The sequence below is a fragment of the Dermacentor silvarum genome, chromosome 1, assembly GCF_013339745.2.
Source record: "Dermacentor silvarum isolate Dsil-2018 chromosome 1, BIME_Dsil_1.4, whole genome shotgun sequence".
In the NCBI taxonomy this organism is placed as follows: Eukaryota; Metazoa; Arthropoda; class Arachnida; order Ixodida; family Ixodidae; genus Dermacentor; species Dermacentor silvarum.
The window spans coordinates 239,913,836-239,931,135 of NC_051154.1; the positions used below are offsets into that span (position 1 = coordinate 239,913,836).

General features: G+C 49.6%; 6 non-coding genes across 6 annotated transcripts; all 6 read right to left on the reverse strand.

Moving 5' to 3' along the window:
* Positions 1-14,377: 14,377 nt before the first annotated feature.
* On the reverse strand, positions 14,378-14,461 carry Trnal-cag (transfer RNA leucine (anticodon CAG)). The gene has a single exon. It is a non-coding gene; the product is annotated as a tRNA-Leu (tRNA).
* Positions 14,462-16,522: 2,061 nt separating this feature from the next.
* Positions 16,523-16,595, reverse strand: Trnar-acg (transfer RNA arginine (anticodon ACG)). The gene has a single exon. It is a non-coding gene; the product is annotated as a tRNA-Arg (tRNA).
* Positions 16,596-16,675: 80 nt separating this feature from the next.
* Trnar-acg (transfer RNA arginine (anticodon ACG)) lies at positions 16,676-16,748 on the reverse strand. Its single transcript has one exon. It is a non-coding gene; the product is annotated as a tRNA-Arg (tRNA).
* Positions 16,749-16,829: 81 nt separating this feature from the next.
* Positions 16,830-16,902, reverse strand: Trnar-acg (transfer RNA arginine (anticodon ACG)). The gene has a single exon. It is a non-coding gene; the product is annotated as a tRNA-Arg (tRNA).
* Positions 16,903-16,981: 79 nt separating this feature from the next.
* Trnar-acg (transfer RNA arginine (anticodon ACG)) lies at positions 16,982-17,054 on the reverse strand. Its single transcript has one exon. It is a non-coding gene; the product is annotated as a tRNA-Arg (tRNA).
* Positions 17,055-17,135: 81 nt separating this feature from the next.
* On the reverse strand, positions 17,136-17,208 carry Trnar-acg (transfer RNA arginine (anticodon ACG)). Its single transcript has one exon. It is a non-coding gene; the product is annotated as a tRNA-Arg (tRNA).
* Positions 17,209-17,300: the final 92 nt, after the last annotated feature.

Genomic DNA, 17,300 nt, shown 5'->3' on the forward strand with positions numbered 1-17,300 from the left:
CGGGTGGGAGTTTTATCGCGTTTTGCTCGGACCCAATAAAAGTTTACTCACTCACTCACTCAATCACTCACCCCTCACTCAATCAATCACTCACTCACTCACTTAACTTCAATCACTCCTCACTCACGTCACTCACTCACTCACTCACTCACTCATCACTCACTGAGTGATTGTCATTTTTGCTGAGTCATACTCATGACAGACTTCTACCATTATCCTTTAGTGTTTCCTTCACTTAGTACCCACGTGAGAGCCCATTTTAATGGTTCTTTAGTGTTAATCTTTTTTCGCTGAGTCATTGTCATTTTTGCTGAGTCATGCTATTGACTATGACTTCTACAACCATCCTTTAGTGTTGCCTTCACTTAGTACCCCTGTCCGAATCCATTTCAGTGGCTTTTGAGTGTTAAACTTTTTCCGCTGGGTCATTGTCAATTTAGGCGGCTATTTGATGACCTACATGACACGCATGTCATGATCTATCATTTATGTTCGTCAAGCACTCTTGTCATAGTATGCCAATTTTGGTAAATGCCAAGTTAACGATACGGCCATCAGAGCACCAAGACATAGGCGGCCAGATAGATAGATAGATAGATAGATAGATAGATAGATAGATAGATAGATAGATAGATAGATAGATAGATAGATAGATAGATACTGTCAAAGTGGCAAATGTTCGCCAAGATAACCAACCTATTAAGTGATTTCAATGTTGTTGCAGCAAAGCTATGGGCGCCGGTGTGCTGTCAAAATTACCATTACTCCCATTATACCATTACTCTAAAATAGCATTACCACCATTACTCTAAAGCCATAAAGCACTGTATACCCCTCTCACCAGTAGTAGTGGTGGTTTTCGACACCTTCGCTGGACATGCACTTTCACAGGGCCGGAATCGCGAGTCAATTTTAAATGCATAAGCATTTCGATCTGTGGTTACCCAACGAGAAAACGGTCCGCGAGTCCGTCCTTCCTTCGCGTAAGACGATCGCTTTCGAGATAGAGCCAGCAGCAATGTTTTACAATTAAAATTGCTCACACTTTGCCTTACATTCTTTACAAAGTTATTCCTCGCAATTTTTGAGAATGACAGCCCACACACAAATATCACGAAACGAAACGCGGGCAGCGCCCATTCCTTTTATGTTAAATCTCAAACTAAACATTGAAAGTGCGAAACAATTTTTTTTATTATGGGGTTTTACGTGCTAAAACCACGATCTGATTATGAGAAACAAAAAATTGACAGCCACTTTAGCATACGCCAAAGATGGTGAAGGCGAACGCCTGCGCACTCAATAGACATTAATTAAATTTCTTGACATTCTCATTCGAATGCATTGTTACTTCTTATTACTTGTTTAAAATGCGTAAGCATTTATCGTATGGTTACCCAACAAGAAAACTGTCCCAGCGTCCATCCATACTCCACGTGACACGATCGCTTTCAAGATAGAGCCAGCAGCAATTTTAGGGGCGAAGCTCCTTAGGGTGTGGGTCTGTCCCTCCTCTGTAGTATGTAGTAGTAGTAGTCGTCGTCGTAGTAGTAGTAGTCGTCGTAGTAGTAGGTAGCCACGTCTACTTTTCTGAGAAAAAAAAATTTCCGAAAGTTGTGTCCGTAGCGGAATCGAACCAGGGACCCCTCGCATCCGAACGCGCGGCGCTAACCAGTACGTCACGAAGCGCACATGCACACACGCACCACGATGACAATAAATACCCAACATTAACGAAACACTGCGCGTTTCTAACGCGTTTGTGCTAGCGCGTTACGGCCCGTGTAAGAAGCTGGTGTAAGACGCTGTGGCCTCTCCGCCTTACCCCCGTATTCATAAACGCTCCTCGACTTGAACTTGACTTGCCACCGCCTTGGGCAGCGCGTTCGAAACGCGTTGAAGGCGGTGGCAAGTTAAGTTCAAGTCGAGGAGCGTTTATGAATACGGGGGTTATACTCTCTCAGCAGTCATGTGATGGCGTCGGCAGACGCGGTGCACGTTCCGGCATGTGTAAACGGCTGCGTAAGACGCTGTGGCCTCTCCCCCTTACTAGAGAGTACTGCACGTTTCTAACGCGTTTGTGCTAGCGTCCCCTTAAGCGGGAGATGGTGCAATTATAATGAAGGGCGCTGTTATAAAATAGGAATTACGTCAGATATGGCGCGTGTCATTGGTGGAAGTCAATCGTTCGATTTAGTGCGGCGAGACTGGGCGAATTACACGGAAGATTCACGGTTTACCGATGATTCCCTCCGGAGCTTCGCCCACTCATCATCATTCACCCCGTGGATATGCGGTGTTTTTTTTTTTTTTCGCCAGCTGTGACAGAAGACGACGAACGCGCGAGCGCGTCTCTGGGTGGTGGTGAAAACAGTTATTTTAGGAAAATACAAGAGAGTTAACCCCCGAAGGGGGGACACCTAAGTGGACTCCCTAGTCCGGGATTCCATTGGAGATGACCGCCGCTCGGGCACGCGCTACCACGGTGCGCTGGGCGCACAAGGTAGAGCAGTTGAGCAGGGTCTCCTGCCAGGCCTCTCGTGTGGGAACGGGAAAAAGGGGGGAGAGAGGAAAAGAGAAAGAGGGGCAAGCTGCAACCATGTGGTAGGTGTCGGCCAGTACCCCACAATGGCGACGGTGCCCACTTGTATTAGGCAGAAAATGGCGAGCCACGGCGGGACACAACAGGGTGTTTGTCTTTAAGCGGCGCAGGGTTCGCTCATCGGCCTTAGACAAACCCCGGACCGGGGCCGGAAAGAGCCGACGACCATTGCGGTAATAGGCCAAGATTTCTGGGACTGGGTTGCAGGATCGTCGCTAGCTGTGGCCACATGACGTGCACGCACGCACTAAGCACACTTTTAGGCAGCAAGAGCTGTGGAGCAGCCGTGGCTTCGGATTGGAACTACATCAGCGCACCTGGCGCCGCCTCCTTCAGCAGTTTGCTTGCGTCATGAGCTCACGTTGCGACGCCTTCCGCAGCAGTTCGTGTCGCCGCAGTGCTGTCGCATTTACCGTAATGGCGCCAAGACGACCGCAGCCGCTGAACGGTGCTAGGGTTACCAGCAGTGAAGAGTGTGAGCACTCAACACCACGTTGTTACTACTAAATGCTTACGCATCATTCAGATAACTCCCTGAGGAGATTCTACAGAAATTTTTTAACTAGTTTGATAGAAAGTCCCACAGCAAATGTTAATACTTTAATGGTGGGGAACGCTGCTCTTCTGGGCGTTTTTTTTTTTTTTGCTTCTGATATACTTCTCCTTTTCAGAATGACATGCATTGTGATAAGAGTAAATAAACGTTTGAAGAAATTTCGTTTACTTAGTTATTTGAGTCACAGTTCAGAGATCGGTCCCACCGTGTATCTCCCATACCGGGCGGGCTGAGGTACATTCGAAGTGTGGGTGTTTAGAAGTTTTCTTTGTGCAGGCAGTTCAGGCATTTTTTCATGGTGTCATGCTCATCGTGTTCCCGAAGCACGGACAGAAACTACAAGCACTCCGCAAACTGAAGCGAACAGTGCATACAAACTTTGGAATCACGCATACAACATACATAATATCATACGTTTCAATAAAAAAAGTTGTCGCAGTTTCACCTGAAAGGCGAAGCATCAATTGCGATAGCAAATTTGTAGAGAGCTATACGGAGTAATGATATTAGCTTTATCAGCTGTATAAACTTGGACATGCAGCAGCACCGGCAACACGCAGAACTGTTGTCGACGCCGTCGGCGTTTTGCCCGCGTTGGCTCAAAATGCGTGCGGCGTTGGTGACTGTTGCCGGAGCCTCTGATATAAATAGGCACTTGGTGCCGCAGCTAAACTTCGCCTCCCTCCCCCCCCCCTCCCCCACGGCCACTCGCGCGTCGGAAGAAGGCGCGTTTGCTCTACATATATGGTGATTGTAAAGGAGGAAAGAGACGCCTACTTCTGCAGCCCTTAAGCGAGCACGGCGCAGAACGCGCGTTTGTTCTCCGCCGTGCGTTCACTCCCCGTGAAAGCGCGCGCCCCTCGCGCCCTTTCACTCGCACATACAGCATTCGGCGCGCGGCGACGATTTCATCTCCATTGAGGTCATACGGAACCTCACGGCGACGGCGACAGCAGAAATCTGCTTTTGAGTGTCCATATAATTGCTATCGCAATAAAAGGCGAAAGCTTGCACTACGCCGCGCAAAGCTCAAGACACAGCGAAGCTAGCCGAAATGCCGACACCGCGTTCCACCGCGTTGGAATGCCGAAAACGCGTTCCAGCAGACCCGCTCCGTGAATGCGAGTCTCTCTCTCTCTCGGACTTAGGGCCGTCATTGCGCGTTGCATCGCGCAGCTTGCAACATCGACACCGCGTTCCAATGCCGACACCACGTTCCACCGCGCTGAAATGCTGAAAACGCGTTCCAGCAGATCCGCTCCGTGAATGCGTCTCTCTCGCTCTCATTTTCTTTATCTCTCTCCCGAGCATTGGCGCTGAGCCGTGCTCCCTCAAGGGGGGGGGTAAGTGGTTCTTGAGGGAAAGGGAAAGGTTGGCGCTATCTTCTGCAGCCCTTGAGGGAGCACGGCTCAGCGCCATTTCCCTCAAGGGCTGCAGAAGATAGCGCCAACCTTTACCTTTCCCTCAAGAACCACTTATCATAGCGCTCAAAACCTCTTTACCTCGCAGAGCATTGGCACGAGTGCGTGCGAACGCGCCAGCTGTGGACGAGGACGACGACGCTCGAACGCAATCACATGGTTCACATAAATGCATGTTGTGCAAGCGTGGCTGTGTAACCTAGTGGTTACGACGCTCGCCTTTCGACCGTCGGTGCGCCGGTTCGAATCCCGCCTCGGCAGGAAAGTTTATTTTCTTTCTTTCTTCATTACTGATGATGATAGTTTATTGATACGAACCACAAATTACGGCTGGATTAAACGGCTTCGCTGTTAGAAAACAAGTTCCATAACAAGCATCGACACCACATACTTGATGGTAAGGCGCTTCTGATAACCGTGAAGCGAGAAGCGCTCCGCATACGTTACGCGGTGAAGCTTACTGTGGCGAAGCAGCCTAGTAGCTGATTTCAATGTTGCGGCAGCACAGCTACGGGCGACGGCGTGCTGTCAAAATTACCATTACTCCCATTACATTACTTGCTTACTGACTAAACTGATGTCCGCTAATGAAGATTACCCACGCCCGTTTCTCCACCGCTGCAGCGGTACAATCTATAGCTGACCACCACCGTGGAGCCGCTAAAACGCGTCGCGATAAACAAAAATTACAGATTACTAATTAAAAAAACCGAGCAAGGAAACTAATTTATTAGAATAATATATACGCAAGATACGCTTTATTTTATAATCATTGATAATTGCGTTTCAGGGCAAAACTCTATACAAATTAATATATGCCATTCTGACAACCGATTTAAGAAAGAGAGTGATGCTGCATGAGCGAGGCCTCCGACCCCGCGGAAGTACAAGGGTCTGTGTTGGCTGTCACGGCATCACTCGAACGCAGCAATTAAGTTGCCGCGGTCACGGCCGCGTCTGTCACGGCTGTCACAGCGGCCGTGCCGCTGTGTTCGAGCGCGGTCGTGGCTTAAGTCCCTATATAAGAAAAGTACCGCCATCTACTCTTTCCTCTGCCGCCTCCTCTCCTAAAGCGCTTGCTTTTATTGCGATAGCAATTATATGGACACTTCAACCGGATTTCTGCCGTCGTCGTCGCCGTCGCCATGAGGTTCCGTATAGATGCCAAGGGCGATAATCGCCGCGCGCCGTATGCGCGAGCGAAAGAGCGCGGGAGACGCGCGCTATCACGGAGGGCGAACTGCCCCGCGCTCTATCACGGAGACCGAACGCACGGTGGAAAGCAAACGCAACCGTCGCCCGAAAGGCTGTGGGGGTATGGGAGGGAGGGAGGCGGGCCGGCGCTGTGCTCCGGCACCAAAGGCGTATCTTGCCACTCAATCTCCCACGCGAAAGCAAGAAACGGAAAGAGGGGAGGGGGGGGGGGAGCTTCTCCTCTGCCAGCAACTTCTCCTTTGCCCGGCGGTGCCGGTCGCCCACACCGTCTCTTATCTCCACACGGCTCTGACCTCTGTATGCTCTGTGCATTCCCCGCTCAGTTTCCGTTGAAGCGATACACCGCGCGAACCTGCGCTTGCTGCCAGCGTTTTGACAGTCGTTGGCTGCGGTCATTCAGTGTGATCTATTCATGTTTGCTTGTGCGCGCTGACACCACGATTCAGTTTGTAAGCCAATGTGAATAAGTTTATGCAGCCGATAAAACTACTATCCCTACTCCTAATTGCCCTCTACTAATTTGCTATCGCAATCGGTGCTTCGCCTTTCGGGCGAAACTGCGACATTTTAACACGAAAGTGTTTTATGCCGGGGTCCACCAAGACTTCACTGACGTATTTCCGTCACGGAAATACGTCACGGAAATACGTCATAGAACATAATACAAAGAAAGAAACCAGAAGAAAAAGTTCCACTAACATGCAAAATTTGGGAATCGAACCCACGACCTCTCGGTCCGCGACGATAGATCGCCGAGCGTTTAACCCATTGCGCCACAAACGCATTTGCAGAGAGCTACACAGACGCGCCTTATATATCTAACACTCCTCCGTGTACCCGTGCTCTTGTTCGGGGCGGTGCCGCCGCCTACGAGCAGAAAAGAGAAGTACTGCATTATGACACTAACGCGCACCGACAGTGAACGCTTCGGTGGACTCACCACTACGACGCCTCGATGCCAGCATTCGAAGGGACGCTGGCATCAAGAAGCACTACCAACGCCACCTAGGTGGCGTTGGTAGTGGCGTTCACCGTACTCAGCACAGCGGAGCGTGGCCTCCGCAATTAGCTCTGAAAATGTTTCTGAAGTTGATCGCGGAGGCTGCAATTACGACGCGCTGTACGCGCTGATTTGACTCGGTGACGATTCAGTTACGTGCTTTGTCTTGCGCGTTGTATTAGTGTGTCAGTTACGTGCTTCGTCTTTCGCGTTGTGCTAGCGTGTGCAGCGTAGTGCAGCTTCCATATGCACGACGGTTGCTCATGGTCATCGACGTTGGTAGTCGTGATGGAGGAGACGTGCCACCAGGCGTCAGCGTGGGTGCATCAACGCCTAAGGGCGCTTTAGCCACAAAACACCAATAGACATTATATATCAATGTACAATAAACATTACACTACTTCTGTGAAGACACGTTTCACTTTCGTGTTCTATACCGATTCCTATATAAGAGGGATCAACCACATTTTTTTTGTCTTTACTTTTTGCTTGCGAAAGCCAAGTCGACGGTGGCACGCCTAGAAAGTCTACGTTGAAGCTTTCAGGCCGGGCGCGCGCCGCCGCCGCCGCTGGCGACTGCGGCTTCGCAGAGGACTTTCAACATGGCTCTGAGGCGCAAAAAAAAAATATATATATAAAGAAGTGAAAAGCGCGCGCTATCTTCGTCCAATCGGAGATACAGGAGAGAGAGAAGCGGCGTTTATCAAAGGAACGCGGTACTTTTCTTATATAGGGACTTTAGTCGTGGCTGTCTGTTTTACAGCGAAGCTGCATAGATAGTTTTCATGTGACGTCACGCAGCCATATCTCACCGCGCTGGTACCCAAAGATAGCGACTACGATGACGTCAGTGCAACGTATTATCACGCGCAAACTGTTTTGCTTTCTCACGGCGATTGTTTTTCACCGGTTTATCATTGTTATCGCTCTCACGTTCGACGGAAGACGCGCTTTTTGTTGCTGTTTCACCGGTTTATCATTCTTATCGCTATGACGTTCGACGCAAGACGCACATTTTGTTGCTGCCATGCTGTCATGTTCCTTGCTTACGCCCCTTCTCGACCTGCAGGTACCCAAAGATGGCGTCCGCGATGACGTCCGTGCAAACTATGTATACATCTACCAGCCAAGGAAATTTTAAATGTGAAGCATTTCTTGGCGAACATTCGCTACTTTGACAGTATCTATCTAGCCGCCGCCTCTGGTATTTATCGACCGAGCCGCCGCCTCTGCCGAGCTCCTACCATGTGCGCTACTGCGCATGCGCCGAGACATCATCCCGGCGTTCCGTCTGTTGCGCGCCGCCCGTACACTGTGCAAGCTTTCGCCCCACTTCCCCTACGTGTGCTCGGACTGCAAGTGCTTCGCGAGGCGTTCCCCGATGACACGCACCACAAGGAAAGGATTATACACTTCGTATATAACTTAGCATCACTTCGTATAACCACGGCCGCTGAATAATAAAAAAAAAGAGAGAGAGAGGGTTCGCCCCGTTGCTACAGTATCGTTGCGCGGCGCCGAAACGGCGTCGGCGTCTCGGGCCTAGTTCTCCTCGCGCCCGCTCTGGCGCCACTGCTCTGGTACAGCTAGGTACAGCTAGGGCTCCCTAGGTATACAGCCGTTCACGGAGAAGCGTTTCCACAGCCGCGTTTGTACGCGCGAATCAGGCCGTAAATAACGCGTTTTATAGTTGCACATTACAGGTTGAATATTGAAGTCCTTATTAGAAGTGCCGAAAGTCTGCCCTAGGAGTGCCAATATTTTGTAGAGTGAGCCTCAATGCTCTCCATGAAGGCTGCCCGCTCGACTCACCTGAAATGAAAAGAAGTGCTCTATTACGATTAATCGGGAGCGGATTTACGTGTTTCTTCAAGACGACTTCAAGACAATGCATCGCATTTATTTACAAGAGGATGAATGCGAAAGCAGTCCACGGTGCCACACCCGATCCAGCCCAGCTTCGTTATTCTCTTCAACCGAACTCCACTCGCACGTTTCAATATTCTCTCTGCTCTCCATGGTAGTGGCACGGCCAGTAGGTAGCTAGCTAGTCGGAAGAATCTTCACCCCGTTTTTATAGGGGCAAGACTACGGGCCGCTCTCATGTTGGTACGGGAAGGCCAAGCCGCACCGCCGCATCGTGGGCTTTCTGGACAGCCCGGAGTTGATCAATCCATTCGTGGCTCTTTTTACACACAAAAAAACCACCGCATATCCACGGGGTGAATGATGATGAGTGGGCGAAGCTCCGGAGGGAATCATCGGTAAACCGTGAATCTTCCGCGTAATTCGCCCAGTCTCGCCGCACTAAATCGAACGATTGACTTCCACCAATGACACGCGCCATGTGTGACGTCATTCCTATTTTATAACAGCGCCCTTCATTATAATTGCACCATTTCCCGCTTAAGGGGACGCTAGCACAAACGCGTTAGAAACGTGCAGTACTCTCTAGTAAGGGGGAGAGGCCACAGCGTCTTACGCAGCCGTTTACACATGCCGGAACGTCATCACATGACTGCTGAGAGAGTATAACCCCCGTATTCATAAACGCTCCTCGACTCGAACTTGATAGCGCCAACCTTTCCCTTTCCCTCAAGAACCACTTACCACTTACCTCGAACTTGACTTGCCACCGCCTTCAACGCGTTTCGAACGCGCTGCCCAAGGCGGTGGCAAGTCAAGTTCAAGTCGAGGAGCGTTTATGAATACGGGGGTAAGGCGGAGAGACCACAGCGTCTTACACCAGCTTCTTACACGGGCCGTAACGCGTTAGCACAAACACGTTAGAAACGCGCAGTCTTTCGTTAATGTTGGGTATTTATTGTCATCGTGGTGCGTTGTCCATGTGCGCTTCGTGGCGTAGTGGCTAGCGCCGCGCGCTCGGAAGCGAGGGGTCCCTGGTTCGATTCCGCGCTACGGACACAACTTTCGGAATTTTTTTTCCCATAAAAGCAGACGTGGCTACCTACTACTACTACGACGACGACTACTACTACTACATACTACAGAGGAGGGACAGACCCACACCCTAAGGAGCTTCGCCCCTAAAAAAAAGGTCGCCGCCAGTGTGCGAGTGCGTCTCGGCTGAGTTGACAGTTGCGGCCGCTGTTTTTCCTGGGCTGCGCGTTCCTTTTTTGCATGCATACTGCGGATAACCGGGAAACAGTCGGGACCACAGTCGGAAGCACAAGCCCAATCTTCTTGTTATTTTAACACGAAAGTGTTTTATGCCGGGGTCCACCAAGACTTCACTGACGTATTTCCGTCACGGAAATACGTCAGCTTACAATGTACACGAACATAATACAAAGAAAGAAACCAGAAGAAAAAGTTCCACAAACATGCAAAATTTGGAAATCGAACCCACGACCTCATGGTCCGCGACGATAGATCGCCGAGCGTTTAACCCATTGCGCCACAAACGCATTTGCAGAGAGCTACACAGACGCGCCTTATATATCTAACACTCCTCCGTGTACCCGCGCTCTTGCTCGGGGCGGTGCCGCCGCCTACGAGCAGAAAAGAGAAGTACTGCATTATGACACTAACGCGCACCGACAGTGAACGCTTCGGTGGTCTCAGCACTACGACGCCTCGATGCCAGCATTCGAAGGGACGCTGGCATCAAGAAGCACTACCAACGCCACCTAGGTGGCGTTCACCGTACTCAGCACAGCGGAGCGTGGCCTCCGCAATTAGCTCTGAAAATGTTTCTGAAGTTGATCGCGGAGGCTGCAATTACGACGCGCTGTACGCGCTGATTTGACTCGGTGACGAATCAGTTACGTGCTTTGTCTTGCGCGTTGTATTAGTGTGTCAGTTACGTGCTTCGTCTTTCGCGTTGTGCTAGCGTGTGCAGCGTAGTGCAGCTTCCATATGCACGACGGTTGCTCATGGTCATCGACGTTGGTAGTCGTGATGAGGGTTCGCCCCGTTGCTACAGTATCGTTGCGCGGGAGACGTGCCACCAGGCGTCAGCGTGGGTGCATCAACGCCTAAGGGCGCTTTAGCCACAAAACACCAATAGACATTATATATCAATGTGCAATAAACATTACACTACTTCTGTGAAGACACGTTTCACTTTCGTGTTCTATACCGATTCCTTTATAAGAGGGATCAACCACATTTTTTTTTAATCCAGCGGCTGTGACCAGCTAGGAACCGATCTTTTCCACTGTGTTAGCCTTGCGCCACTAGTGCAAGCTACCCCGATTTTTGGGCGGTGCTGGTGTCAAACCGACTATCTTTACGAAGTCCTTGGGGTGAATAAAACAATAACTGCTGTAAGGGACTGATACTGCTCACGACATTTATGCCACCGCGGCAGCCATGCAATATATAGATGACGTCCAACGTGGAGCCGCTAAAACGCGTCGCGATAAACAAAAGTTGCAGATTACTAACTAAAAAAAAACCGCGCAACCAAAGTGTTTTCTATTAGATTAATGCATACGCAAGATAACTTTTATTTTGTAATCACTGATAATTGATTTTCAAGGCAAAATTCTTTACAGATGTATACCAATCTGACAACTGATATATCAAAAGCAGCGATGCTATATAAGCGAGTTTTCAGACCAAGTACAAGGATCTGTGTTGGCAGCTAACGCGCCAAGCGTCTCAAAGCGCTGACATCCACGAGTGAAATTTTGTAGCGTTAGCTACACTGGCCTAGCCAAGCCCGTTTTGCGCGGCACATCAAGAGCCGTGCTGCGCATGCGCAAGGATCAGTGATGTCACACGGCTTGCGCACCGGAGCCACCGGAGCCGGCACCTCTCGCGCACTCCGCCGCCGCCGCGCGCGACTCACCGCCGCCGGTCTGCGCATTCCAGAGGAGTGACGTCGTAGCCGTGGTAGACGCACTGGCGCCGGCGCGCGCTCGCTGTGCAGTCGCCGTCTGACACTGCGCTGGAGCCGCTGCGCTTCTGACTGGCGTTTGTGTGTGTCATTGGAGCAGCAGTAAGCATGACAATCAAGCTAATCCTTGACAATCTAGACAACCAGGAAAGCTAAGAATAATCAGCTGAACCTTTGCTAACGCTACGTATATCCTGGCATAGCCGAGCCACTGCAACATTTTTTAAGGGTGTTTTATTCCGCCTTTGCAGGCATACGTCAATGGCTAATGTTGAGCAACGGTACGCTGGTTCCGTCACCATGCGCTCCAAATTTTGAGTGGCAGACCCTGCAGCTTCCTATACTCGGGCACAGCTGCATGCACGGCTTGCATCAAGACTCCCTGCTTCCTACGTAGAGGTGAAGCGCCGCCATTTCCTCTAGTAAGTGGAGATAATGAACGATGATGATGGCGCAATGTCGTTGGCAGCACGACCGCGACCGCTAGCATCACGCCAATGCAATCACGACAGATTGGTGACGAAGGCTGCATGACGACAACGGAAGGCACTCATCCGCCACTGCGTCTACACTAAAGTCTGACTTTGTGTTTTGTATTTAGTGCAAGCGGAACTCAATGAAAACAATTTGAGTGCCGCCTGCACTGCCAGCGATCAGAGGCACCCGGCTCTCGCCTACTGTCTGCACGAGACGTTACGCAGACAGGACTTCAAGGTGACCCCGGCTACCGCCACGCCAGTGCTTGAAGGCCGGGCGTGAACAGCCGAGTTGACGCGCCCACCTCGGCTGGCATATTTGTCCTTCTTCAGCCGATAGTTTTGATGGTGTTTCAAGTCCCCACCCCAGTGACGGTTTAGAGACATTAGCGAGTTCGTCGAGTTTTACAAATAATACCTTCGGTGTTAAGTTTCCATAAGGTAGCCGAGGATTATCAGGAGGTGTTCTACTAACAGGTATGTGCGTATCAGGGGTACCTAAGAAGGCGATTACATGTATGCGCGTAATATTCGTGATTTATCGTTTGATGGCCCATAGCGGAGACGCGCTCCCTCGGTCTAGTTTGGGGTTTAGTAGGCCACATTATTGGAGTGAGCACCGTACGCGGATGAGTTTGACGCTAAACTAATTGTCACAAGTACTGAGAAAGTGCCGTTGATGCAATGCGCCGTACTTAGTATATGTTAGAGAGCCTACATGTATTTGTCATCGAATCAATGTTCGTATCGTCTTGTCTTGAAAAAGTTGTCGCAGTTTCACCTCAAAGGCGAAGCATCAATTGCGATAGCAAATTTGTAGAGAGCTATACGGAGTAATGATAGTAGCTTTATCAGCTGTATAAACTTGGACATGCAGCAGCACCGGCAACACACAGAACTGTTGTCGACGCCGTCGGCGTTTTGCCCACGTTCGCACAAAATGCGTGCGGCGTTGGTGACTGTTGCCGGAGCCTCTGATATAAATAGGCACTTGGTGCCGCAGCTAAACGTCGCCTCCCTTCCCTCCCCCTTCCCCCCCTCCCCCACGGCCTCTCGCGCATCGGAAGAAGGCGCGTTTGCTCTACATATATGGTGATTGTAAAGGAGGAAAGAGACGCCTACTTCTGCAGACCTTAAGGGAGCACGGCACAGAACGCGCGTTTGTTCTCCGCCGTGCGTTCACTCCCCGTGAAAGCGCGCGTCCCTCGCGCCCTTTCACTCGCACATACAGCGTTCGGCGGCGCGCGGCGACGATTTCATCTCCATTGACGTCATACTGAACCTCACGGCGACGGCGACGGCGACGGCAACGGCGACGCCGACGGCAGAAATCTGCTTTGGAGTGTCCATATAATTGCTATCGCAATAAAAAGTTGTCGCAGTTTCACCTGAAAGGCGAAGCATCAATTGCGATAGCAAATTTGTAGAGAGCTATACGGAGTAATGATATTAGCTTTATCAGCTGTATAAACTTGAACATGCAGCAGCACCGGCAACACGCAGAACTGTTGTCGACGCCGTCGGCGTTTTGCCCGCGTTGGCTCAAAATGCGTGCGGCGTTGGTGACTGTTGCCGGAGCCTCTGATATAAATAGGCACTTGGTGCCGCAGCTAAACGTCGCCTCCCTTCCCTCCCCCTTCCCCCCCTTCCCCCACGGCCTCTCGCGCGTCGGAAGAAGGCGCGTTTGCTCTACATATATGGTGATTGTAAAGGAGGAAAGAGACGCCTACATCTGCAGCCCTTAAGCGAGCACGGCGCAGAACGCGCGTTTGTTCTCCGCCGTGCGTTCACTCCCCGTGAAAGCGCGCGCCCCTCGCGCCCTTTCACTCGCACATACAGCGTTCGGCGCGCGGCGACGATTTCATCTCCATTGACGTCATACGGAACCTCACGGCGACGGCGACGCCGATGGCAGAAATCTGCTTTTGAGTGTCCATATAATTGCTATCGCAATAATAAACTTTTTCTAAACACACACTCACTTCGATGGCAAGGTTTAGTGGTTTAGCGTCGTGCTTGAACTCGGACGTTGTTCTAACTATACGCGGGTGCGCAAAAATAATTGCTACCTTAAAACAACTTTTGCCGCCGAGATAGCCTAAATGGAAGGTTGAGTGCGGAAATCAGTTGACCCAACCTTCGTAATTTAGCGTTGTTTATTTACAAAAGAGGAAAAGAAACAGATGCAGCACTATCTACGCTTTTCTTTTTACTTTCCATGACAGTGAAGAAAAAAGAACCTTTGTCAGAAGTGGGATTCGAACCCACGCCCGGAAGACTGGACTGCGACCTGAACGCAGCGCCTTAGACAGCTCGGCCATCCTGACGGGACACGACAACAGATGAAAGTGGTGCAGAGCCAATCGTAATTTAGCGTTGTTTATTTACAAAAGAGGAAAAGAAAGAGATGCAGCGCTATCTACGCTTTTCTTTTTACTTTCCATGACAGTGAAGAAAAAAGAACCTTTGTCAGAAGTGGGATTCGAACCAACGCCCGGAAGACCGGACTGCGACCTGAACCTTAGACCGCTCGGCCATCCTGACTTTTTTTTTTATTACCTGTTTTCTCTTTACAGGGCATAGGAACACAGAAACATGAAAGGTAAAATGAACACGTGGACCGAAGTTACACAGTTCATCCAGCAGAGGCAACCAGGCAGGAGGCTCTGGTTGCGCCTTGTACAATTCGCGCATATAATCCATGTTCGCGATGAAGTTTTCCCTGACAGGACGTGTGTGAGGGTCGGCATTACGGACCGCCATTCTCGTCTGCCATATGCTGTGTATTCCTATTAACATAAACATGTCGTATGGGACTCCGTCTTCATTGTCCACGCACAGAAAACGGATGCCGTAACTTGTGATGGGTAGGTCTTTTTTCAATGTGCGCTGAAGGATGTCCCAATGGAAGACGGCGTCCCAGCAGTAAATAAACACGTGTTCCACAGTTTCGGGCTTCTTACACAATAGACAATTCGTCGTCCATGGGACGTAGAGGCCTTTATCGGCTAACCACTGCTTTACTGGGAGCGTCCCAGAGTGAAGTTTAAAGAAGAAAGTTTTTGTTCCCGGTTTTACGTTCATCCTTTTAACCCTTCTTAACACGTCCTGTCCGGGTCCGACATTGAATAAAGATCTGTATCGCGGCGTTGGTAACAAGCATTCAATGAGGTCTTTGTAAAGTCTTTTCCGTTTTACAGAGGACAAGTACTCTAGTGAAAAACGTACTTTGAGAAAATTAAAAGATTGTACAACTTCACGCAGATACCCTGACACACATTGATACATGTTATTCGACGACACAACAAATTCTGGAACGTGGGAGCACAGTCTTAATTTTATTACACTTTGCAAAAATTCGTTTCTTTGGTCGCGAAGAAAAATAAAGCAAGACACAAGTTGCCTAATAAACAAGTGACACAAACCCAAACCACCATTTCGGGCTGATAGGAATAAATTTGAGCGACTTGTTCGCTCCCACGTCGATTTCCATACAAACACAGCAAAAATCCTGTGAAATTTCTGAACATTCACGCGTGACATACAAAGGACTTGGCACACATACCATATTTTGGATATCAAAAATATGTTGCATACAGACGCCCGTGCAAAAATAGAGTTCACGCCCTCCCCAGGCGTTTGTTTTTTGTCGGGTTGTTTCTGCTTCGTCTTTCCAGTACTCGTTGTCACTATAGACCTGAAGTGGTACCCCAAGGTACTTTAGCGGACGGGTTTCCCATCTTACATTTACGTATACATCAGGTCTCATATCCCAATTACCATACCAAAATGCAGTTGTTTTGTCCCAATTAATCATACTACCTGTCATGGAACAAAATTGTTTGACCGTGTGGACAACTTCACATATGCTCTGCCTATCTTGACAGAGTACAGCCACGTCATCGGCATATGCTAGAATCTTTACTTCGGTGCTCTGTAATCTAAATCCATGCACATTTGAATTATGAATAATTGATAAACACAGGGGTTCTAGGTACATGGCAAAAAGTAAGGCTGAGGCCGGACATCCTTGTCTGATAGAACTGAGTATCTCAATTTCTTCACTGAGCACGCTGTTAACTACCAGGCGTGTTTCGCACTGCGAGTATACCATCTTTAACCCATCAAGAAGCACACTTCCTACTTGCACATGTTCCAACACACTGAATAACACTTCATGGGAAACACGGTCCAAAAGCTTTCTGTAGATCTAATTGCATCATTGCTATTCGGTCTCCAAGGGCGTCACAAATCTCTAAGACACTTCTTACTATGTGTATATGTGTGTATGTGTATTCTTACTATGTGGAAGAGGAAGCAAAGCTCCTGGAGTACAGCCCATACTTCCCTTCTCACCCACGAAAAGAATAAAAAATGAAAGCGAGAAGCGAGCTTGCCAGGATTCGAACCTGGAATCTTCTGATCCGTAGTCAGACGCGTTATCCGTTGCGCCACAAGCCCGGATGAGGAAGCAAAGCTCCTGGAGTACAGCCCATACTTCCCTTCTCGCCCACGAAAAGAATAAAAATGTAAGCGAGAAGCGAGCTTGCCAGGATTCGAACCTGGAATCTTCTGATCCGTAGTCAGACGCGTTATCCGTTGCGCCACAAGCCCGGATGAGGAAGAAAAGCTCCTGGAGTACAGCCCATACTTCCCTTCTCACCCACGAAAAGAATAAAAAATGTAAGCGAGAAGCGAGCTTGCCAGGATTCGAACCGGGAATCTTCTGATCCGTAGTCAGACGCGTTATCCGTTGCGCCACAAGCCCGGATGAGGAAGTAAAGCTCCTAGAGTACAGCCCATACTTCCCTTCTCACCCACGAAAAGCAAAAAATGAAAGCGAGAAGCGAGCTTGCCAGGATTCGAACCTGGAATCTTCTGATCCGTAGTCAGACGCGTTATCCGTTGCGCCACAAGCCCGGATGAGGAAGTAAAGCTCCTGGAGTACAGCCCATACTTCCCTTCTCACCCACGAAAAGAATAAAAAATGTAAGCGAGAAGCGAGCTTGCCAGGATTCGAACCTGGAATCTTCTGATCCGTAGTAAGACGCGTTATCCGTTGCGCCACAAGCCCCTTTTTTTTTTCTTTATTACCGGTAAGCAGCGGTACATAAGAATACCAACATAACTAAGATATGTACAAACACAGATGGACTTCTCATCTGT